We start from the raw sequence: 25858 nt of genomic DNA, 5'->3' as shown, positions 1-25858 counted from the left end.
TCTGCCTACCCTTCACTCTAGCATCGGAGAACCTGTTACTCCCCTAGACTCATCCACTTTATCGGAATATATTCGAGACTAAGGTTTCCCCAGCGAGCCCCTTTGCTTTCACCTAAGCTCCGATGAACCTGCTACTCTTCCGATGTGACCCTAAATAGGTTTATGCCACAATGGGAATTTTGCCAATGAACCTCGTTACTAACATTTATTCAAACATGCATTCGGAAAAAACCCTAGTTAGCGCTTCCAGTCCTGCCTAACCTGCACCAACTTTCCTTAGAGTAGGTGACCTCAACGCGAATGGATTCTATTCACCACTCGCTATTCAATTCCCCGGGGATTCCTAACAACATATAACAATTACGAACGAATGGGTTAATACATATATCAATATAACAATAAGAAAAACAGTTTAAAACATTTCATAATTTTTCATGCAAGGCATTTCACGTGGGTGATCAATCCAGAGAAACACTTGTACTTTTAGCAGCAGTTTGTCATTTGAACTAGCAGCGTCCAACCTAGCTAATCTAACTAGTCCTACCTAACCTTTTAACTATTCCCTAACCATAACTCTGCTACCAGAAAATTACTGCTAGAGATCGCGGGTCACCCGACCAATAATTTCGCTACTTCCGGCTTCGGGCCCATATATTTCAAATCACCAGATACATTGATCGGATGACGTCACAATCTACTACCAATAATTGTGAGTTCCTTTTCTATTTTCTAGTGTACCCGAATACCATCCACTGTTACGGGTACATATGACCACAATGGATCAGGGAGCTAGCTGTAAAAGGAAAGGCAGCAAATAATATATACTTCCATAAATGACTTTACTTTCATAAAATGACCACGGACAACTAGAAGTTTTATAAAGTTTATATAAAGTTCAAATCAGTGTGAAAATCCAACTTACTTTGAGCAGATAGTCAGTAAGCAAAAAAAACATTTGGATTCAGGAGAAATGCGACTGGGAACCTGCTAAGCTAGTAAACTAATCATACAAGAGTGAACATGGGGGATGAAGAATTAACTAGGGCAAGTATCATTTATACTATGGAATGGGAAATCTTAGAAAACTATACAGTTCGATTAACGTGGAAAATAGGACACGCTATAACTTCAGAAAATCTCTTCATTCAGTTTAGTGAGAAAATATATAGAACACATCAAACAAGTTATAAACTTCAAATAGGAAAAATGAGTTTGTAAAAGGAAGGGTAACATAGGAACACGCTATGAAAATAAGTGCATACGTTTCATGAGATGCAATGAGTTGCGGAAAAGCATGGAAAACTTTATCATATGCAAAGATATGTCTTTATTGAAGCAAAGACAGAAAAATAGAAAGGTGCAGTTTCAGGAGATTCGGAGCAATATTTACCTAGACTGGTGTGAAAAACCAAACCCTGGCCACGGGTCAGTTAAGGACAGGAAACCCTCAAGGAAGGATACCCCTCAATGGACAGCAGGTGCAGGATGGACACCCAGGACAGGACAGGAAACCCTCAGATTTGGATCAGGACAGGACCACCAAGGCACGACCAGCACCCGCAGTTCGGAAGCAACGCCTGCGCTCCACCCTCCCTGCAGCTATCAGTCAGGACCCCGATTGGGTCAGCGAACTCCCAGCAAAGTGCTCCGCCAGCACTTTAAGGTTTAGTAAAACCTTAGTCTATGGTCAATTTCGGACAGAGTGCTCCGCAGCGCTCTGTATTAAGTCACCTATTGAGTGCGTTGGGTCAGTGACAGGTCAGCTATTCAGACAAGTCGGACAATTTCCCTAGGTGAACCTAGGCTAGATATACTGTTTTGGGACAGGGTACCACCCCCCAATGTTGCAAAGTGTCAGAATCCCCAAATTTTGATTGGTCCTAAGGTAGGATTTGGTTAACACACCAATCAGAACAGACTATTACAAGCCCTACTTAGCATCCTAGGGTGCCGCCTAGCAAGATTGGGGTTCCCACGAGAAGTCGCAGAGATTATAATGGAAAGAACACATTTTGATACAATAGAATACAATCATGATGCCTGGCTGGGTGAAGGTGCACGTTCCCATGCTGGCTCTGGCATCAACCTTCTTTGGCTTGGTTTCAATGTCACCGCACCATGGCTGAGTCTGCGCAGAAATACCCTCCAAGATGGACTCCCCAGCCCCGTTACCCCTCAGTGTCGAGGATACATGAAAAGTAAGCGAAAACAAATTAATACACAGAAATAAATGGATGTATTACATGTCGTGACTTTGTACTTCAGATTTATCATAATAAAAAATATACTATGCAATTAGACATTAGTAATATATACACTAATACGAGAGCAATTGCACGAGCATCACCACGTTATCACGAAAGCTGCGTATTAAGCATGCGCCCCCTTTCCCTCCAGAACTACCTCTACGTAGAGTCACGTGAGTGTGACTAACGCATGCGCAAAAGCGAAAAGGCAAGCAGCGGCCATTTTTAGGGACAAGGATTACTTATTTTAGTAAAACACATATGCAAGCTTCGCTACCTTTCACGCGTATCCAAAATAAAGATATTAATAATAACGTACGTTTGTTATGAGGTTATGACAAAATCGAGGATCATGAATCGAGCAAGTCGCGATGCGAAATCTTGCTCTATCACTTCCACTTCCGTGAAAGAATATCCTTGCTCCGCACAATATCGAGCAACTTCGTCTGCATATCGATTACCTTGCGACACAAAATCTGTATTTTTGGTGTGGGCTACACATTTAACGATCGTAATTGCTGCTGGACCTTGTAATGCTTCTAACAACAGTCACACAAATTCCCCATTTCGAATAGGCGAACCAGAGGAGGTCATGTAACCTCTCTGAGACCACCATTGCCCAAAATCATGAACTACACCGAAACCATATTGGCTATCTGTATAAATGGTGACTCTAATTTTGCTACCTGCTAAACAGGCACGTGTCAATGCAATGATTTCGGCTACCTGAGCGAAGTGTACTCCTTCCAGGCAAGCGGCTTCCACAACTCCAGTAATGATGCAAACAGCATAAGCTGCTCTCAACCGACCAGTATCGTCTCTTAAACATGAGCCATCAACAAAGAAAATTTCATCAGGGTCAGTCAACGGCTCATCCACAATATCTGGTCTTGGCTTGGTGCATAGTTCAGTCACATCAAGGCAATCGTGATCTTCACATTCTTCGCCTTCTATATCATTAGGAAGTGGCATCAATGTAGCAGGATTCAAAACAGAGCACCTCTTAAGGGTCACGTTCTCCGCAGCAAGAATAACCTGCTCGTAGCGCGTGAGCCTATTATTGGGTAAGTGCTGTGTCTTGGTCCTGGTCATTAACAGTTCTACAGAATGAGGTACATACACCACTAATTGGTGTCCCATTACTATATTTTCACACCTTTCAATGCTGACACCTGTTGCCGCAACGGATTTGAGACATCCGGGCAACGCTGCGGCTACCGGATCTAAAGTAGCCGAAAAGTATGCAACTGGTCTACGGGCATTTCCATGAGTTTGTACTAAAACTGACAAAGCACAACCCTCTCTTTCGCAGCAGTAAAGTGAAAATGGTTTTTCGTAATCAGGCATCCCCAAAGCTGGAGCACGGCACAAGTCCTCTCTCAGCTGTAGGAACGACATCAAACAATCCTTGTCCCATGGTACCGGATCACTCACCTCCTTGTGCGTCAGTTTTTGTAAGGGTTTTGCTTTCAGGGAAAAGTTAGCTATCCACTGTCGGCAATAACCGACCATTCCTAGGAACATCCTGACTTCTCTCTGTGTCGTAGGCGAGTTCATCTTCATTATCGCCTCTATCCTATCTGGTGACACCTTGCGCTTTCCTTTTTCTATCCGGTGACCCAAGTACTGTACTTCTGTCAAACAGTACTGCAATTTGCTCGGAGATACCTTATGCCCATTTTCAGCTAAATAGTTCAGCAAGGCGATGGTATCTATCTTACAAGCTTCTTCCGTTCCTGACGCAACAAGTAGGTCGTCTATGTACTGGACCAGAACCGAGTTCTGTGGCAGTACTAGACTTTCAAGATTTTTCTTCAATAGCTGGTTGAAAATTGATGGGCTTTCTGTATACCCCTGTGGGATACGACACCATGTTAGGACACGATTTTCCAGCTTAAAAGCGAAAAGAAACTGGCTCTCCTCATCTAATGGCATTGAAAAGAAAGCCTGAGAAAGATCTATCACTGTGAACCCCTCAGCTTGGAATGGTATCTGAAACAATATCACTGATGGATTCGGTACCACTGGACAACATGAAACAACTATGTTATTAATCCTTCGAAGATCTTGTACTATTCTAAATTTCCCACTAGGTTTCTGAAAACCCATAATCGGGGAGTTGCATGGACTACCCACGATTTCCTTCAGTATTCCCTGTTGAATCATAGAGTCGATTACGGGTTTTATTCCTGCAATCGTCTCCGGGGTCAATTTGTATTGAGGCGTTCTTGGATATTCAACATTTGGTTTTACCATGATCTTCACTGGTTCTACTCCTTTGATCAGTCCTATCTCTTCTCCAGTATAATCCCATACCTCTGATGACACTGTATCTCGTAAGTCCCAAGGAAGCTCCTCCACAGTCAGGGTAGGATACAGTTCTACGCATACTCTCGAATTTGCAACTTTAAAGGTAGCATCCTCGTCTGTAGTCTGTACCTCCACTCCCTGAGGTGTGCAGTATATTGATTTTGGAAAAGGGGGGTGGTGATGGACAGAGTTTCTGAATGATGCAGAATGCTCTTACCAAGTCAAGAGATCATGGTTTTAATCCATCACCGTTTTTTAGCTCAATGCACCATCCCAGCTCAGAACCTGGCTATATGCAAATTAGTCTGTTCCTGTCCCAGAGCATGCTGGGAACAGGGCAAACCAAACTACCAAGCCAATTCTTATACTGGGAAGGAAACAAGCTTCCGGGGACCGGTTTCTGGCATCACAGCCTTCTTCGGCCCGGCTTGCTTGAATCCTGATGGTGCAATGAGCAAGGGACTCACGTCTGAGCATACCCTCCTACACATAGTGTGGATAAAACCGATTTTGGAAAAGGGGGGTGGTGATGGACAGAGTTTCTGAATGATGCAGAATGCTCTTACCAAGTCAAGAGATCATGGTTTTAATCCATCACCGTTTTTTAGCTCAATGCACCATCCCAGCTCAGAACCTGGCTATATGCAAATTAGTCTGTTCCTGTCCCAGAGCATGCTGGGAACAGGGCAAACCAAACTACCAAGCCAATTCTTATACTGGGAAGGAAACAAGCTTCCGGGGACCGGTTTCTGGCATCACAGCCTTCTTCGGCCCGGCTTGCTTGAATCCTGATGGTGCAATGAGCAAGGGACTCACGTCTGAGCATACCCTCCCACACATAGTGTGGATAAAACCGATTTTGGAAAAGGGGGGTGGTGATGGACAGAGTTTCTGAATGATGCAGAATGCTCTTACCAAGTCAAGAGATCATGGTTTTAATCCATCACCGTTTTTTAGCTCAATGCACCATCCCAGCTCAGAACCTGGCTATATGCAAATTAGTCTGTTCCTGTCCCAGAGCATGCTGGGAACAGGGCAAACCAAACTACCAAGCCAATTCTTATACTGGGAAGGAAACAAGCTTCCGGGGACCGGTTTCTGGCATCACAGCCTTCTTCGGCCCGGCTTGCTTGAATCCTGATGGTGCAATGAGCAAGGGACTCACGTCTGAGCATACCCTCCCACACATAGTGTGGATAAAACCGATTTTGGAAAAGGGGGGTGGTGATGGACAGAGTTTCTGAATGATGCAGAATGCTCTTACCAAGTCAAGAGATCATGGTTTTAATCCATCACCGTTTTTTAGCTCAATGCACCATCCCAGCTCAGAACCTGGCTATATGCAAATTAGTCTGTTCCTGTCCCAGAGCATGCTGGGAACAGGGCAAACCAAACTACCAAGCCAATTCTTATACTGGGAAGGAAACAAGCTTCCGGGGACCGGTTTCTGGCATCACAGCCTTCTTCGGCCCGGCTTGCTTGAATCCTGATGGTGCAATGAGCAAGGGACTCACGTCTGAGCATACCCTCCCACACATAGTGTGGATAAAACCGATTTTGGAAAAGGGGGGTGGTGATGGACAGAGTTTCTGAATGATGCAGAATGCTCTTACCAAGTCAAGAGATCATGGTTTTAATCCATCACCGTTTTTTAGCTCAATGCACCATCCCAGCTCAGAACCTGGCTATATGCAAATTAGTCTGTTCCTGTCCCAGAGCATGCTGGGAACAGGGCAAACCAAACTACCAAGCCAATTCTTATACTGGGAAGGAAACAAGCTTCCGGGGACCGGTTTCTGGCATCACAGCCTTCTTCTGCCCGGCTTGCTTGAATGTGTGCAGTATATTGTGCAGTTCAGTTTGCACAATAAGTCTCTTTCTAACAGACACACAGGACTAGAATCACATACTACAAACTGATGTTCATCGGTGTAGTTTCCTATTCTCACTAGCACTGGTTCCGTCAAAGGGTTAGTCATTCTCCTATTTGCGACTCCTATCACTTGAATTGTTTCCCCCGACATTGGTAGATCTGGAACCACTGCCGATCTCAAAGTTGATCGAGTAGCTCCGGTATCTACTAAGAATGTTGTAGGACACCCTGCCACTTCAGCCTCAACAAACGGTCCTCTTTGATCCACCTCTAGAACTGCCCCGAGGGTACAGTCCTCCTCTCTACTTACACGTCGTCCCGTCAATGGATCAACGTAGTAACACTCTTCTTCGTCTATAAAAAGAGGCATTTGTCTATAGATCTTTCCCCCTGTCGTAATCTTTGGTGGCTGCGGGAACTGAGCTTGTGGAGCCGAAGTCCCCCCTTTGGCCACCTTACTTTTTGGCACTGTCAGCCCTTGAACTGGAACTTCTTGAACTCCCTTCTCCTCTACTTCTAGGTCTCCGTGTTCAGGGTTATAGGGACACTCGCGTTTCCAATGTCCCACCTGGTGACACTGGTGACACTTTGTCGTTTTTTTTCAATGTAGCAACATCTATTCTAGGTCTCGGGTTTTCCTCGTTGTCCTTATTCTGACTATTTGATTTCCGTCCCATCGTCCCTGTTCCCTGTTGCTGCTGTCCACCCTTTCCAGCCGACTGCATCTGCGCCATCATCAGTTTCTCCTTTAGTTTCTTTGCTTTGGAATCTATTTCATCACTGCAATACCTTGCGTATCTCAAAATGTCATCCAATGGTTTGTTTTGCCAACAAATTAAATGTTGCTGAATCATCAAACAAATATCAGGTCTCAACCCCAAAACGAACTTCGATACAAACTGTCCTATCTCCTTGGGATCCATTACATCTAATCCACTGTATTGTTTGAACGTTTTCAGCAATCGCTCATAAAACTCATGAACTGTCTCCTTGGGTTCCTGTCTTGTTCGGTCTATTTTTACCCAATCTATATCTTGTGGTGGCACCTTCTCCTTCAGCCATGTCATCACCCTTTGCTATTTTAACATTACTATTTCTGACGGTCCATTAGTACGAGCATCACTTTCTGGTTCTGCAGTTGGCCATTCGACACTAACCTTGCATGCTATCCACAAGTCTCCTGGGACCACAATGTCGAATAAGGTGTTCAAATCAATCCACAATACTTTTGAAGTCTTGACAAACCCCTCTACCTGCTTGTACCACTCTACGGGACTTTCCCTTAACTTCGGAAATGAGTTGGTAAATGCAGCCAAATCTCCCCTACTCCAGGGCACGTGTACATAACTCCCATTCGCTATTTCTCGCAAAGGGAATGCCTCCATCTGCAGTAGCCTTCCCTCCGGAGACATCACATTCGCGCTCCGCCTAACAGTTCCCTTTTTGGACCACCTCTCTTCCCATTTGTCCAGATCTCTCCATGCTCTTATTCCTGTGATCAGTTCCCTTATGTGTGTTTTTAATCCAGTTGTCCTCCTCTCTTCTAGGTCCTGATCTGAATAATGCAACCTATGGTTACCCTGCAATGCCTTTGTTCTGGACAAATCTACCATATACTTGTCTGCCAGTTCAGACAGTTTCTCATGAGTTGCTCTTGCCTTTCGAGTAATATCCTTTGCTATAAACAGCAGCTCATCTTGTTCGTACATGTCAATCCTTTCTAAAGGCAACGCACCATCTATTATCTCGTCCAGGTCAGATTTTAAGCTGGTCACATCGAGTCTTTTGGCTTTTATCACAGCTTTCAGTATGCTATCTCTAGAGAGTCCATTTACATCTCTCCCATCACAGCTCTGAGTCCTACGTCTGGGCTCAGGCGTGTTATGGGGAGTCCTCCCATGCTCCCATCTCTCCAGGTCCCATGCAGTTCCATCCTCTCTGGGTGTATAGTGAAACACTTCTCTATTTCCCATAGTCCCACATTTCCCATTCTGCCTGGTTTCTCTAGGTGCATGGTAAGACATTCCATTATTCCCCATGCCTTCGCAATTTGCCTGTGATCTCTGATCACTCGACGCATGGCAAGATCCTTCGCGGTTCCCCATGTTCCCACGATTCCAGTGCTGTACGTTATCATCAGGTGCGTGGAGAGTGCACTTAAACCTATCCCTGTACTCTTGTGTCCTTTGGTCTCCCTCACTTTGAATGAGACGAGACGTCTCTCCACACTCCGTACTTCTACCTTTTCGCTCCTGCCCATTTCCACCGTCAATATGACGTGTAACTCTTCTACTCTCCTGACTTTTACCGTCCCACTCGTGACTGCTTTCGCTAGCCCCGCAGTGAGATAATGTCCCGTTGCCTCGACTTCCCCATTCAGCTTCTGCTCTTGACCTGTTGCTCGGTGCTTCTGTGGACCTATCCCATTCCTTCAAGTCAGCCCTCAACTCTTTATAGGATTTCGGCCGTGGTCCCCTCAGGTCCATCGGCCCTCTCTGACCCCCCTGTTCTGTTACGGGATCCACTGCTGAATCCAATGGGGTGCTCCACGTTATCGGTCCTGGCAATTGCCTCCAGGCATTTATCGTGTTAATCCTTCTTTCCATCTCAACTCTTTCTCTGTCTAGCCGTACCTGTTCTTCCTCTCTCCCTTTCTCTGGGTGATAAACCGACACTATAGGACCTATGGTAACGGGTACTTGAAGAGCATCTGGCAATCCATAAGACTCAACCCTCTCTGTTGCTGGCATCTTCTGCACCACAACCCTTCCGACTACTCTCTGTACAGGACTATGTTGAGGTGTCTCCTCACCTTTGGTAGGTACCCAATTCGTTATAGGGAGTGGCCTATTCCCTTCTATGTCAACCCTATCTTCCCTTGGGAGCTCAGTACCTTCTATCTCCCTATTGTCCGGAGGCGGTCTATCTATCAACAACCTATTTATTAGGCCATCCTCCGACTCGCTCTCGTCATCCTCTTCTATGGGTCTCTTTTCTCCTGTAACCTCTCTCACTGGGTACAACTTATCCACTTCAATCGTCTGTACCCTCTATTTCTTGGCTTCCGCATCCCATTTGGCATTTTGCACTGCCCTTACTGATCGCCTTACCCTTTCTTGGCGTCTGTTCTGATTCCTGTCGTGCGCCGCCCTAATCCACGCATTAAGGGCCTCAAACTGTGTTGGTCTAGGCAAAGGTCTCAATGAGGACATAACTGCTTTCAGCTGATGCAACACTTCTAGTCTAAACGTTCCGTATTTCGGAAAAGTCAGTTCCTCATTCCCTTCTGTAATCTTACTCCAAGTATCAAGCCACAGTATAGTATGCAACCCAACGTTCGTTGCCATATAGTGAGCTGGTGTACCCTCTGGCGGTGCCTCTTCCCCGTAATAAGATTCTCTTCTTTTTCTCTTAAAGATCGCTCTCAAACATTTAAAACACTTCATGTTCAAAATCTACAAAATTTCTATTTTCTCCGCGTTCGTTTACTTCCTGATGACAATCCACCAATCTCAGCCCGGTTCTCGCTAACCGGCCTATCACAGCGCGGCTTCACACCAACCGGCCTATCACAGCACGGCTTCACACCAACCGGCCTATCACAGCGCGGCTTCACACCAACCGGCCTATCACAGCGCGGCTTCACACCAACCGGCCTATCACAGCGCGGCTCTCGCTGACGTCACTCGTCTCCCCTTCACAGCAGTTCCCCTCCTTTCTCAGCTCGTCTCCCAGTCATACATGCGTCCCATTCATACTCTGAAAAATGATTACTTCCGACCAAGTGATCACTTTCCTTGACTGTACGCCCACAGTCTAACTGTAATTGTCACCTTAACTGACGAAATGTCTTTCCGTATACGTCCAGACAATCGCCTTAACTGATAGGTTACTTACACACGGTAACTTTCGACCTGCGTCCGTTACCCACACACTCACTCTTGCGTTCCCCCTATCTCGGTCCTGCGGGCGATCAATGGTACCTCATGACCCCCTTTACTCTGTCGACAACTACTCTGGATGTTCGATACACCCGAACCACTTAAGCTCTTCTCCGAACTTAAGATTTTCACCAGTTCACCGGTTCACCAGTTTGCCCGGTTGCCAGGTTGCGCGCGCTCACAACCCTCTCTCAATCACACTACAGGCATTCAACTCCGCATGACATTACAATACAGATACAACACAAAACACCGCAATCTGTCAACGCATGACCCTTGTTATACTCACTCTCGTCCGACCCTGCTGCTTTTCTCTCGCACCGTCAGCACCTTCTTCGGCAGGTGATTCTTCCGCTGCTCATCTCTCGATCTCTAGGGACCTTGGGGTAATCTTAACCTAGTCTAGATCACCTTCCTCTAGAAGGTAACCATCCTTCTCTGCTACCAACTGTTACGGCGGTATTTCTGATCTATTGCTATAGATCTAGATCCCAACTCAGGTCGACTGAACCGTTGATACCTGTCATAGAGTAAAAGGCAATCCACTACTAGGTCAATCGGTTAAGGACTTACACCACTCTAAAGAACCACTTACTACAAATATGTTTTAAAAGTTTATTATAAAGCCAAAGTTAACTGGAGATACAAACATCTCAAAATAAGGTTCAAAAGATATACTGGTATCAATACAAACATACATTTTCTAAATGCTCTTAGTCGGCAGAAGAATATCACCAAAACCAATTCAAAAATCATCAAATCATCAGAGTTGCAAGAATAGACACAAGCTGTAACTTGTGAGTCATTTACAGAAAGGAAGAAAATCCAGATTAGACTGTCCCTACACTAGACTACGTGACATCCCTACTTAGTAAAATCTTAACCTAAAAGGTGTCAGCCGTGGTGACTTCCAAAGAAGATCACTCACTTCCCTTAGTCTTCGTTGTGAATCGGTGTCTCGCAGTTATCCTATCTGCCTACCCATCCGCTCTCTTAGGTTCCTCAGACCATCTGCCCTAACTCCACCCAGGGGTGCTGTCCCTAATACAAAAATCACATTTACAATAGAAACGCCCTTTAGAGACGCCCCTCACGTGGTGTCGGTTCTGGCATTTTCCATGCTGATACTCCTCTGGGCCCATCGTTAGCGTTGACCTTGCTTCTCAGGCTCTTCTCCGGCAGGACGGTACCCCCCAGGAAATTCCTGAAGCCTCCTCCAGGCCTGTGCCTGGCTCCCTGAACAAAACTCTATTCATCACTCTCTTGATTGGAACCTCCTCGCACCTGCAAACAGACACTTGTACAGTGGGCCCCAAATTCCGGCCTCCACCGTATCTTCTAAGTCGTAAACCTTCGAGCAGGCTCCGCAATTTATGCTTAACATGACCTTCCTCTAACTAACACATGCAGATCAAAAGAAATGACCTTATCTATTCAGGCCTATTAGAATTACATGAAACGGGCCTGTGCACTCTGTAAACCTTTAATTTCTTAGTCTAAACAGTATTCTAACTTATTACACACAATGGTTATATGAAACACTTCTATAAAACATATATTTCAGTTCTATGATCAATAATACTTTGAATTACAACAACATTAAAAATCCATATCATGTGAGAGTGTAACAGCACCTTTCATTCTCTTTGAACTGCCATGTGGCCTACATATTTCTACGTTTAGCAGCATTACATTCTTCTCTACAACAGCCACATAACATGGGATTTCAACATCATTCTAACATCTCTACACACTTCTACATTAGCTTTTCACACTGATATATGCATTCTATTTTAATTAAACACTCTTATGTATTTTCTTTACTAAACTGATGCAACGTGCTTGTAAATATGGTGCACTTCTATTTTTTCTCGATTTGCGCTCTCTCAGGTCCATTCAGTATTCCTTCAATCGAAGCAGTGCTGGTAGTGATTCTCAGTAGCAGCGAGCGGGTAACATCTGCCGTCCATTCAGCACCAGCGGCCCCGGGGGCAAGCGCGCTTTACAAACACCCAGAGCTGCAACCGGGAAAGTGCCAAGCGGCAAAAACCAGTAAATAGGTTTAAGTTGCGTCTCTTTGGCTTTACAGCTGTGCGAGGCCAGTCCCGATTTGGTGGCACGCCCAGGGGGAAATTGGGTGCTACTCAAGGTACCCAGGAGCACTGCCATATGGGAGGACACCAAGCTGACTGGGGTCAGCCTGTGCTGCCGATCCAGGAAACAGGAAATAGGGTGTCAAGCACGATGGACTTGGTAATAGAGCATTTGGCACGTCCAGTGTGCGACAATATGTTAATCCAGCTCGGCAGGTTATCTTCCACCTCTGGAGCTGCTCAATGTGGGCAGGTGAAGGCCCCGCACCCCGAATTGTGAACTTGCCTGTGTGGGGGGGGGGAAATAGGACCCCTTAATGTTAGGCACCATCTGATTGGCACTTGGCGCTGCAGGATTCAGACATACGGCGAGCCGGTATGCCTAAGGGCATTCACCAGAGAGGGAGCTGGGTTGGTGATCCCCTTAAGGAATAGGTTATGCCGGGCAAGGGCAGGAGCCCCTCTCCCCCTGCCAATTGTCACATACTTACAGTTATGGACACTCAGGTGCGGCATGATTTACGGAGCAAAAGGACAGTGCAAATGCTAAAAGTATAACCCTCCTCGCCCCACCAGCCTATAGTAGCAGGCGGGGGGGAACGGTCAGCTAACAAGTGGGCTGCTGTCCCTTAGAGGTGGGGCACAGGTGTGCAGGATACACGGTGCTAGTGGGACGGCAGCTAGGTGAGATTGGCAAATTCATGGGTGCCAGGTGTGCCTTAGTGCCTGCATCCACCCCCCCCAGAGCGGCATGGGGCAGAGGCATATGAATCAGTGGAACGAAAGGCATCTGCCAGGACATTCTGGCGGTCTAAAGTCAAAGGGACTGGGATATAGACCGGGTTCCCTGCCCAAGTCGGGCAGGGGGCCTGTTTATAAGAAGTTGCAGGTGAGAGAGGAGCTCTCTTGGTCGGGGGCCCTGTCAGCGACGGTGGCCGCTGCCAGAGCTGTGGCGGAGTTACAGGGCGATCTGGAAGCAATTGGGTACAGAAGAGTACCTCTGAACGGCACATAGGGGTGTCAGAGCCAGAGCCCAGGAGCCTCATGTGAGGTTCCTGGAAACCGTGTCGGCGCCCCATTTGTCCTTCGGACGGCAATAAGTGTCACATGATCCGGGAGGAGAATCACCAGAAGGGGCAGCACAAGTGGGGTTCGCCCCAGTGCTGCTTGGCTCATTAGGCGGGCAGGTGGCGAGTATGCTGCCTGCCCTTGGATCGCCCGTAAGATAACCCACCATATTACATAACGTTGTATGTAATAAACCTGCAGCAGTTTTTCCCAATAACAATTTGTGTGGTGTGTATTTATTTGCATGCATGCTAGGTGCTCGGGGGTGGGGAGTGTCGCCATGATGGTACTATGCGGCTGCCCGAGGCCACCGCAGGAGGCCACTCAAGAGGGCGGCCCTGTAGTACCATCGGGAAGCCCACACCCCTCCTGTCTTCCCTTAGGACACGGACAGGGCCGCGTCATGTCCGGTGCGGTAGGCGTGGCGAGGGGTAAATATGCCCCCCTCGCCATGCTGACGACCTCCTTGTCGTCGCACCAGACACGCGCGCCCGCTGCCTCGCGGGACACGCCGTCTCCCACCCTACCGCTTACCCGGCGTGGTCGGGGGTAGGAAGCATGGTGAGAATGTTGTAATCTTGTTCCTTTTTTCGTTGCAGGCGGAGTTACAGGGCGATCTGTAAGCAATTGGGTACAGAAGAGTACCTCTGCATGGCACATAGGGGTGCCAGAGCCCAGGAGCCTCATGTGAGGTTCCTGGAAACCGGGGGCTTGCCTTGCTACGCTCCGCCCTGAAAGGGCGTGAGTAATAAGTGTCATGTGATCCGGGAGGAGTATCACCAGAAAGGGCAGCACAAGTGGGGTTCGCCCCAGTGCTGCTTGGCTCATCAGGCAAGTATGCTGCCTGCCCTTGGATCGCCCGTAAGATAACCCACCATATTACATAACGTTGTATGTAATAAACCTGCAGCAGTTTTTGCCAATAACAATTTGTGTGGTGTGTATTTATTTGCATGCATGCTAGGTGCTTGGGGGTGGGGAGTGTCGCCATGATGGTACTATGAGCTGTGCAAGGGCATTAGCTGCACACTTGAATCCGCGGCCATCGCCAAAGCTGCACATGAGCATATACACTTAGTACATGGAGTTAGGTGGCATACCTGAACCTGCTACTGTCACAGGATGGGATGCACCAGGTGCCCATGGACATTAGCTGCTCATAGAGACACTTGAGCCCACGACTGCCAGACTAACCACAAAGCTGCACAAAAGTGGACAAATACACTGGAACTTTGCACTTTAGTGCAAACTACTTGCAAAATAATATTGTGTGTCTGTTTACTGTCTTTTTTCGTGCACCCAACAAATACGTATGTTTCCATCCATAGCGCTCCCACGGAAACTGTACCCATCTGCAAGTGTTCCTAGCAGCTGCGATATGGGTATGCCATAACTGCAACCACAATGAAAGAAGCACTGCCATTGCTATAGCACCTGAAGTAAGTTTAAACCATTGTAAGTAAGGAAAGATAATTTTCAGTCTTCTCCCAATCAATGCGTTTGTGCACTCCACCAGGGCTGTGAGTGCACTGCTTGTCTCATAATTCACTCACTGGACTGGAGCTAGTGGTGTAACACAACATAAGGGTTCTGTCCCTAGAGAAGGTGGTGAGTCCCCCCACCCCTCAGGACTTCCACATCTCACAGAAATCCGCAGATCATAGGCTAAATAGGGGCCGTCGCAGGTGCCTGAGTTATGTATTTCTTGACTGCAACCGGGGACGGTCTTTGCTCTGATAGTGCCCTACGCAGCCCCAAATGTGCGCCCCTGCTCCTGGTTGTGCATACAATAAGGCAACGTGAGGTTCTTTTTGTTTTCAAATGCTAATCATTAGCTAATTACATCAGGGCCTTGAGTGGTATTGGAACACAAACATCTCCGCCACCACCCTCAACTCCCCTGGATCACACACAGCTCAGCTGCTCCATGGTAGTGCCACGTTGTTGGTGAAGGGCTGGTTAGGGGATGTGGGCAGGGGGATGCCAGGTAGTTTAGAGAAGAGAAGGGAGGTTAGTCAAGGGTTAAAATGAGGTGCCTATGTAACATAGAAAATAAACAAGTGATTAAAAAAAAGATTGCGTTGAATTCCGGGAGCCAGAACAAGACTGTTGACTTCATGCCCTTAATGACACAGATCGGTGCTGGCACCCTGGTCATGAGCCTAGCTCTCCTATGGCAAAGACTGGCCCTGACTACAACATCAACACCCACAGGTTTAAAGCAATGAACTACTGGTTGAATTTCTAAGCGAGTACTTGGAGGTGACCAGAAAGGTTTTGGATGCTAAAGTGTACACTGAATAAAAAAAAAGAATTGTACAAAAAACCAAGGGTCTGAATGATTGAAGGCATCCTGTGCCCCTTGTGGCCAACATTCACTGTAGCAGTGCAGCACATTCCACACTATTTTTTCAGAGTGCCAGAACATTGAACTAGATAATTAGTGGGATGATTTAACACTCTAGGAAGTGGTGTAATGCCAAATGATGCCCACCTTGCAGGATGTGATGAGGATCCTCTGAGTCTCACATATCTCATGGATTTTTATTGGCCTTGTGTTGAATTGGGCCCCTCTAGAAGGGCTAGGGGCCCCTTGAAGCGTTGGGAGCCCCCTGCTCTGAAAGGGATATAGAGGTCTTTGTTAAGCCCCTGACACTGCGGCAGTTGTTCTTAACCTTTTACTTTTGTGGACTCCAACTGAACTATTACTGGAGTCCAGGGACACCCACCGAGTAATTACTGACAGCTAAGGACCCCCGGCATAGGCAACTGTTATGATTTGAAGCTCTGGAAAAAACATAGGTTACAGGCACATTATAGTTAGGAAGTAGCATTAAAAAACTGTAGAAATTCACTGAAAAAAATAAAGGTTACAGGGACGTTATAGTTAGGAAATAAAATGAAAAAAACCTTTGAAATTCACACAAAAAACAAAGGTTACAGAGACATTATCATTAGAAAGAGAATTAAAAAAACCTTAGAAGTTCACTGAAAAAACAAAGGTTACAGGGTTGTTATAGTTAGGAAATAAAATGAAAAAAACCTTTGAAATTCACACAGAAAACAAAGGTTACAGAGGCATTATCATTAGAAAGAGATTTTAAAGAACCTTAGAAGTTCACTGAAAAACTTAGGTTAGGGGGACGTTATAGAAAGGCTCAGATTCTACACACACAAAACCATAGAAATTCAGCAGTTATAGTTACATGAGCTACCTTTAACACACACCCCTGCAATGCACTGATTATGACCTCACATATTACTTCACTCATGACATGGTTAGTGACATCACTGATGACATCACTGATGAAATCTCAAATGAAATCACTGATAACATCATCCAAAGAACCCCTCATCACACACTCACACATCCACACAACTACTCACAAACCCATTCACAGACACATACAATTACTCACATACCCACTTGCTCATCCATAGAGCCACTCACCCATGCACTCACTCACTCATATATCCACTTACACAACCACTTACCCATACAGCTATTCACACAACCACCACTCACTCATACAGCAACTTACACACAGACTCATTCAGCCATGCAGCTACTCACACACCCACTCACTCACCTATACAGCCACTAACACAGAGACTCACTCTCTAATACAGCCACTCACACACAAACTCACTTAAACAGACACACACTCAAACAGCCATTCACCCCATATAGCCACTTGCACACCCAGTCACTCACTCATATAGTAATTCACAACCACCTAGTCACCAATAGAACCACTCACACCCACTCATCCCCATACAGCCCCTCGCACAGCCATTTACTTACCCATACAGCTACTCACACATCCACTCATTCACCAATAAAGCCACTCACACACCCATACAGCCGCCACTCAGACACCCACTCAAACACAGATACATACTGTCACACAGCCATTCACATAATATATCTTAGAAGTAGCATCACTCATTAGTACTACAACAAAGTATACTCATTGAACTTTTGTAGTAGCTTAGTATATATGTTTAACACATAAACCTTTAGAAAACACTCACAATCATTGCATGCTGTCATCAGTGATGTCACTAGTGATGTCATTTGAGATGTCATCAGTGATGTCATCAGTGATGTAATATGTGAGGTCATAAGCAATACATTGTGGGGGCATAAGTTATAGTTTTCTCAGGTAACTATAACTTCAGGATTACTATGGTTTTCTGTGTGTTTAATCTGAGCCTAACTATAACGTCCCCGTAACCTTTATTTTTTCAGTGATATACATATGAAAAAAACAAAGGTTACGGGTACATTAAAGTTAGGCTTAGATTTCACTCTTACAAAAACAGTGAAATTCAGCAATGAAAAATAGCGGAATGGGCCTGGGAGTGGCTGCATAAGTGTCTCACTGGATGTTTGAGTGGCTGCATGAGTCTCTCACCGGGTCTGTAAATGGGTGCTGGCTCACTGAGTAAGTCTTGTTAGTGAGTGTCTAGGTGGGTCTGTGAGTGTGTGTGTGAGTCTCTCAGTGGGTCTGTGAGTGGGTGCATGAGTCTCTGAGTGGGTCTGTGAGTGAGAGCATGAGTTCCTTAGTGGGTCTGTTTGTGAGTGCATGAATCTCTGAGTAGATATGTGAGTGGGTGCATGAGTCTGGGTGTGTAAGTGCATGAGTGGGTATGTGAGTGTGTGTGCGTGAGTGTCTAAGTGCATCTGTGAGTGGGTGCATGAGTGTCTGAGTGGATCTGTGAGTGGGTGCATGAGTCTCTGAGTGGATTTGTGAGTTGAGTTAGCGTATGAGTGTCTCATTGGGTCTGTGAGTGGGTGTGTGAGTGTCTCAGTGGGTCTGTGAGTGAGTGCATAAGTCTCTGAGTGGGTCAGTGAGTGAGTGCTTGACTCTCTAAGTGGATCTGTGAGTGTGTGCGTGAGTCTCTGAGTGGGTCTGTGAGTGGGTATGTGAGTCTCTGAGTGGGTATGTGAGTTTCATGGGTGGTGGTCCCTGGGGCTCAGAGTGATCACGCACCCCAACAATATTTCATTAGGCTCATGGAGATGGTGGTCCCCGGGGCTTAGGGGGTCCGCACAGCCCATTTAACAATATTTGTTTAGCCCCAGGAAGGTGGTGGTCCCCAAGGCTTATAGAGTCACAGAGGGGGGCCCTGCGCACCTCCTCCATTTTCCAAGTAAAGCCTCGGGAGGTGGTGGTCCCCGGGACTCCAAGAGCCTAAGGAGGGGGCCCCATGCCTTAGCCCACCCAGCACTCCTGCATTAACACTCACCATCAATTAGCATTTTAGGATGTTCCCTGGTTTGGTGATGTCTGCATGTGTTTGAGATCTATTGTGAGGCCATTCACCGGATGGCCCTTTTAACCACTTTGATGTCGCGCACATTCCCCTGCTGTGCGGGTGAATTCCACGCATGCTTGAAACGGATGGCTGGGGGCCGTCTGACGCACACGTCCACCGTGACGTTGGACAGCCAGGGGCCGTCCGACACACGGAAGAGGTTATAAATGGGATAACGAACCCCCTGCCATACATTATAAGGATACTGAATGCTACTGAGGGGTACCATAACCATAAAGAGCAACAAGGTTATGGAACTCTGAGTTGACTTGCAATATCCTTATCATGTACAGCAGGGGGTACTTCATTCCATAATACATGGTCACATCATCATCATCTTTCTTTTTTGTGAGCATGAAGACAAAAATTAGAACTGCCAGTACAAAAGAAATGCATCAAAAACCTGTTAGATCTTTGTTGCAAAAAGATATTAGAAACACTTCAATACAAGCCAGTTTTGTTTTTTAAAGTAAAGCTGCAGTAACTCAAAATGTGTAGAAACATGCAGAAACATTCAAACTTTTTTATAATTATCTAGGGGAAAAAAATCAAATCATGTTCTCTCTGCTAGTCACAGTAAGCTAAAAAAATAAAGCAGAAGAAAGAAAAGCAATGCCTACTTTTTGATGTTATAAACAGCTGCTCCATGACCTGACCTTCTTTTCATCTTGACTGCCGGCTCTGGCAGTAAGCATTGTTTTATTTTGGTGTCCTCATTCTGCCAACTCTAATTTTGAGACTCTTCCTAACTCTCTATACTGGGTACGAAGGCCATCAGAGAGCAGAATGAGTACTCCTTAAGAAGAATGCCGTTTCTGACCCCATCTCCATTTCTCTGTGGAGCTCAAGTAAAGATTTCTGGAGACACCAGAACCGTCGGCACATTTGGCTTAATCATTGGACCCACTTGTTTTTTCTCTCCATTCCAACAGTAAAGTCCAGATCTTATCCCTACTTCCTGGATCACAGGCCATATAAGATTCACTTGTTAGTATAACACACTTTAGGCACTTGGCAAAAGATGGAGGATTTTCTGATTTCCACTTCATACAGATCTCATGCCTTGCCAGTACTACCACATAAAAGATAAGCTTAGAACCAGCCTCCTTCCCCAGCTCTTCGTCTTGCAAAAGCCCAAAGAATATCAAGTGCGGGCTTACCTCGATCTGTTTACCTCGAACTTCTCGTAAGAAATTACAAACCTCAAGCCAATATTGCGTAATTTTTGGGCACTCCTGAAACACGTGCAGATCGTCTGCTTCTTAATGTTTACATCTTGGCCATCAATACTTATTGCCTGTAACCTTTGGCAACTTCAGTGGGACCAATAAACTCCGTGAACAGTAAATAAATGGTTACACTTGAGTGAAGCTGGGTTTACAACTGTTCGTCTGTTCGTAACATATCAAAAGAATCAATCCACAGAGTCTTTGCTTTCTCATCTCCAAACTCTTTACGCCATAAATTTCTGATGTCGGTCTCTATTGTATCTTCTGCCTCCACAAAGGCCCAATACCAGAAAGAAATTTCCTTTTACCAGTTATCTGTTCTTGTTAGCTGATCTAGCTTGGAGTCTTCCTCCTCCTGTGTCCATTCTTGTGTTGCCCACCAGGAGACCATTTGATAATATTTAAACCTTGTCAGTTTTCCTATAGTCAGGTTACTAAGCGTTTCCCAGCTCACTAAACTATCACCTATCATAAGATCTGCCCTATAAGATATGCCCCATGCTTTTAATGGTTGGCTCAATTGATCTTTCAGACATTCAGGGGTGCCCGGGGATTCCCAGATCGGTGCCCGTGTAGAATAGTATGTGATTCGCAGTTGTTTCCGGACATACCATCTTCAATCTGACCTTTTTAAAAAACTTCGGGTCTCCGTACTTAAACAAAAAATGATGCTGACCTTGACTGACCTCTCCAAGCATTGCTGAAAACAGTAAGCCCAATGATGACCTGTCTGGCATATTTGCTAGCATACGGAAGTTTTTGAAATGGAAGGCATGGCAATAAACAAGCAGGTCTGGTAGTGCCAATCCACCTGCCCCCAGTTTCCTCCTCAGCTTCCTCCAAGCTATCCTTGGGCGATTTGACGCCAAAATAAAACTACCAATTTTCCCTGTAACTTGGATATATCCTCCTTCCTGAAGGTTAAAGAGATGGAATTAAAGAGGAATGTGACTTTCAGGAGTATGACCATCTTTATGAGCTTTACTCTGCCAGAGATATTTAACGGTAAATTCGCCCATTTTAGCGATAGACATGATATCTCCTAACTTACTTTCTTCCAGTTTACTCTTGGGATATCCTCCAACTTCTGCTTAATTATCACTCCCAAATATCGCATTTGAGTTTTGGCTCCCTGAATGGTTATTCTCTGGTTCCATTGCATAATCTCATTTTTTTCTACAATGACCTTGTGGCCAGAGATTGAGCCAAAACCTTCCGCCCTTCTGAACAGACTAGGTATTGCCTCTTGCGGGTTAACTCTATAGAGAATCAGATCATCTGCGTACAATCCCAGTTTTACCTCAAACCCATTAGATTTGAATGGAGAAATCATGGTATCCGCCCTAATCAAATTAGCAAAAGGCTCTATATATAAATTAAATAGGAGCAGAGACAGGGGGCATCCTTGTCATGTGCCTCTTGTTATGCTGAACCAATTCGATAACTCTCCATTAATTAACACCTTGGCTCTAGGGCTCTGATACAAATTTTTCACCGCCTTCACCATATTTATTGGAAAGTTAAAACTGGTTAGGACCTCCCAAAGATACTTCCAGTTCACTTGATCAAATGTTTTGGCAGCATCTACTGCCACTATAATCAAGGGGATATTTTGTACTTCTGCCATATCCACAATTCACAAAAGGGGGTGGTGATGAACAGAGTGTCTGAATTAAGCAGACCACTCTTACCCAGTCCAAAGATCAGGGCTTGATCCATCACCGTTTTTTAGCTCACTGCACCATCCCAGCTCAGAACCTGGCTACATGCAAATTAGTCTGTTCCTGTCCCAGTGCATGATGGGAACAGGGCAAACCAAACTACCAAGCCAATTCTTATACTGGGAAGGAAACAAGCTTCCGGGGACCGGTTTCTGGCATTTCAGCCGTCGTCGGCCCGGCTTGCTTGAATCCTGATGGTGCAATGAGCAAGGGACTCACATCTGAGTATACCCTTCCACGCTTATGGTGGACAAAATGATTCAGAAAAGGGGGTGGTGATGAACAGAGTGTCTGAATTAGGCAGACCACTCTTACCCAGTCCAAAGATCAGGGCTTGATCCACCATCCCAGCTCAGAACCTGGCTACATGCAAATTAGTATGCTCCATCAGGATTCAAGCAAGCCGGGCCGACGAGGCTGAAATGCCAGAAACCGGTCCCCGGTAGCTTGTATCCTTTCTGGTGAAGAATTGGCTTGGTAGTTTGGTCTGCCCTGTTCCCATGATGCACTGGGCCAGGGACAGACTAATTTGCATATAGCCAGGTTCTGAGCTGGGATGGGGCAGTGAACTAAATAACGGTGATGGATCAAGCCCTGATCTTTGGACTGGGTAAGAGTGGTCTGCTTAATTCAGAAACTCTGTTCATCACCACCCCCTTTTCTGAATCGTTTTTGGCCACTATAGGTGTGGCAGGGTATACTCAGACATGAGTCCCTTGCTCACTGCTCCATCAGGATTCAAGCAAGCCGGGCCGACGAGGCTGAAATGCCAGAAACCGGTCCCCGGTAGCTTGTATCCTTTCTGGTGAAGAATTGGCTTGGTAGTTTGGTCTGCCCTGTTCCCATGATGCACTGGGCCAGGGACAGACTAATTTGCATATAGCCAGGTTCTGAGCTTGGATGGGGCAGTGAGCTAAATAACGGTGATGGATCAAGCCCTGATCTTTGGACTGGGTAAGAGTGGTCTGCTTAATTCAGACACTCTGTTCATCACCACCCCCTTTTCTGAATCGTTTTTGGCCACTATAGGTGTGGCAGGGTATACTCAGACATGAGTCCCTTGCTCACTGCTCCATCAGGATTCAAGCAAGCCGGGCCGACGAGGCTGAAATGCCAGAAACCGGTCCCCAGTAGCTTGTATCCTTTCTGGTGAAGAATTGGCTTGGTAGTTTGGTCTGCCCTGTTCCCATGATGCACTGGGCCAGGGACAGACTAAATTGCATATAGCCAGGTTCTGAGCTGGGATGGGGCAGTGAGCTAAATAACGGTGATGGATCAAGCCCTGATCTTTGGACTGGGTAAGAGTGGTCTGCTTAATTCAGACACTCTGTTCATCACCACCCCCTTTTCTGAATCATATCCACAATTCACATCATCTGGAAAGTTAACTCATTCAATTGCCTCCCAGGAATAACTGGAATAACTGACCATGTCATGAACGATGTAATATGTGACATCATCAGCAGTGCATTGCGGGTGCGCGAGTTATAGTTAGCAGAACTAACTCTAACAGAGGAATTTCTATGGTTTTGTACGAGTGAAATGTCCAGCTAACTATAACACCCCTGAAATCTATGTTTTTTTGTGTCAATTTCTAAGGTTTTTTAAATGCTAATTTCTAACTATAACGTCTCTGAAACCTATGGTTTTTTCAGTGAATTTCAAAGCTTCTTTTTAAATGCTAATTTCTAACTATAACGTCTCTGAAACCTATGGTTTTTTCAGTGAATTTCAAAGGTTTTTTAAATGCTAATTACTAAGTGTAATAGTAGTTATGCCTATTTTTTTGTACTGATTTTCTACAGTTTTTTAACTGCTCATTTATAAATATTTTATTCATTAAATAACATTATATATTTTTCTGAAAATTGCAAATAAAATGATTAAAAAGTTCAAACTGAAATATTGTTTAATTTTTTTGATTTCTTTTTTTCTTTTAATATATTTATATTATTTTCTATTTGTTTCCAAAAAAAATTCGGAGTCACGCACCCAAAGTGTACACATCACGGTGGGTGCGTGGATTCTAGCCTCCATTTTAGAAAAGTCATGAAGGATCCGCGTACGGTGTGCGACGGCTGAGTGTTTTTGAGTTACATCATATATATTTAATATTACGTGATGTGCGCGATTGGTATGCGACCAGTCCGCGACTCCTGCTCCCGTGCGTTTGCGACATATGCGCATTACGGTTCGCGATGCTTGCGCGGTGACGGGTCCCGCGTGACATCATAAACCTGCTGGGGCACGCAAAGTGCGCGACTCTGCAAAAAAATGTATGTTCTAAAATGATATGTATGTGTCTTTAATATACATATTTGGGCAAGAGATTATCTAAGATATTCATAAAAATAATATATTTGTACTTATAATAAACCATCGCATCGGGTGCGTGCTTCGTGAGCGCAGAGTGCGCGTATCCCATGTGACCTCCAAAAAAAAAAGATTTAATTAGTTCACAACATTTCCCACTGTAACTATTGAAGGACCCCACCCATTTTAATCATTCTTGTTGGAACATCTTTAGAGAGACATCTCTTGTCCTACAAGAACACTTTTTGCTTGTGTTTTTTGGTGTTTTTCAAAAAATATCAAACGAAATGGCATCTGGACAGCAGCAGGAGGAAGTATCTTCTGAAGAAGAATTCTTGCAGGAGGCACCACGTCCACAGATGCCGGAATCTGTTGTGTGGAAATTCTTCACTTTTCCACCTGGAGAGAAGAAAGTAAATGCGAGAAAGGTGACGTGCAAAATTTGTGACCGAATCCTGTCAAGAGGCAGGGATCAAAAAATACTTTTGTGGCACTGCTTCTATGTACAAGCAACTCCGGACAACACATCCACTCAATCTTGCTTGGGAGGAAATGAGGCGAGCTGCTTTGAACCCCTCACCTGCTGTGACAAGCACGTCTGGAGCATACTCAGGAACACCTGCAATGGACATTAGGCCAGAATTTGCCTTTCTCGAGCAACACTGCGTGAAGTGTAAGAAACTTATATGCTTCGGTGAACAGTCGGTGGATGCAGTTTGTGCTGCGCAAAGCAACCACCGTTGTTAATTTGTTTTTGGAATGATAAGTAATTCCAAACGTTTCCTGTTTTATTAATTTTTTTTGTTCATTTTCTGAATAAACACCCCAAAAAAAAAATTGTTACAAAAAAATACAAAAGAAAAAGTGGAAAACTACAGAACTACCTTATCTGGTTAAAGAAAGAACGATCATTTCAAGGTAATTAGTGAAAGTTTGGTTGAATATATGTATACAGCATGATTGACTGAAAGAATGCATTAGTAGTGTATGGTGAATTTATAGGTGAAGATTTATGAGAAAGTACTGCAGCGTGACACTGTAAGCTCTTTAACTGCACTGCGGCACTTCTGAAGCACAGGTGTGTGACATATGTACATGAATATGTTGCAACTCTGTGCTTCCTTCTGCACTGCTGCACAAACTGCAGCCATGCGGTGACACAGGCACCCTTGCACCATGGTGCAAGGATGTCTGTGTCATGTGGAGATTGTTTTTGTGCAGGAAGGGACACTTTCCTGCACAAAAACAATCAGTAAAGGCATTTTCCTCTTTCAATGTATGATGTGAAATGCAGCATGCATCGAAAGAGGAATAAATGAGGAGAAATTAAAACAATTCTCCTCGTTGCGCCTTGCTACACCAACTCTAGGATGGCGCAGCATTTACACACATCTCCAGATTTACGATTTCTCATAAATCTGGAGATGTGTCTTGTTCTATGGGTGTTGCGTGGGAACACCCACAGCAACACCTATTGAACGCTCCTTCAACACAAAGTTCTGTGTATGAAGGGCTCATATTTACCAGGAGAGGAAAAAACATGCAGGGTGGCTTTTCCTCTCCTTGTTAATATGAAGGAGTGCCTGGCGCCATCACTACGTTACAAAAAGTGACATACTGGTGGCGCAGGGAGTTTGTAAATCTGCCCCATAAGTGCTTAGGTATTGGCAGACTGATACAAAAGGAACATAGTGCTGGATGGGTGATTGAAGAATTGCATGAGACTGACAGGAGGTATCCTA

Source organism: Lissotriton helveticus, chromosome 5_1, assembly GCF_964261635.1.
Source record: "Lissotriton helveticus chromosome 5_1, aLisHel1.1, whole genome shotgun sequence".
NCBI classification, from domain to species: Eukaryota; Metazoa; Chordata; class Amphibia; order Caudata; family Salamandridae; genus Lissotriton; species Lissotriton helveticus.
The sequence above is the reverse complement of the archived record's forward strand: the minus strand, read 5'-3'. Positions refer to the sequence as shown.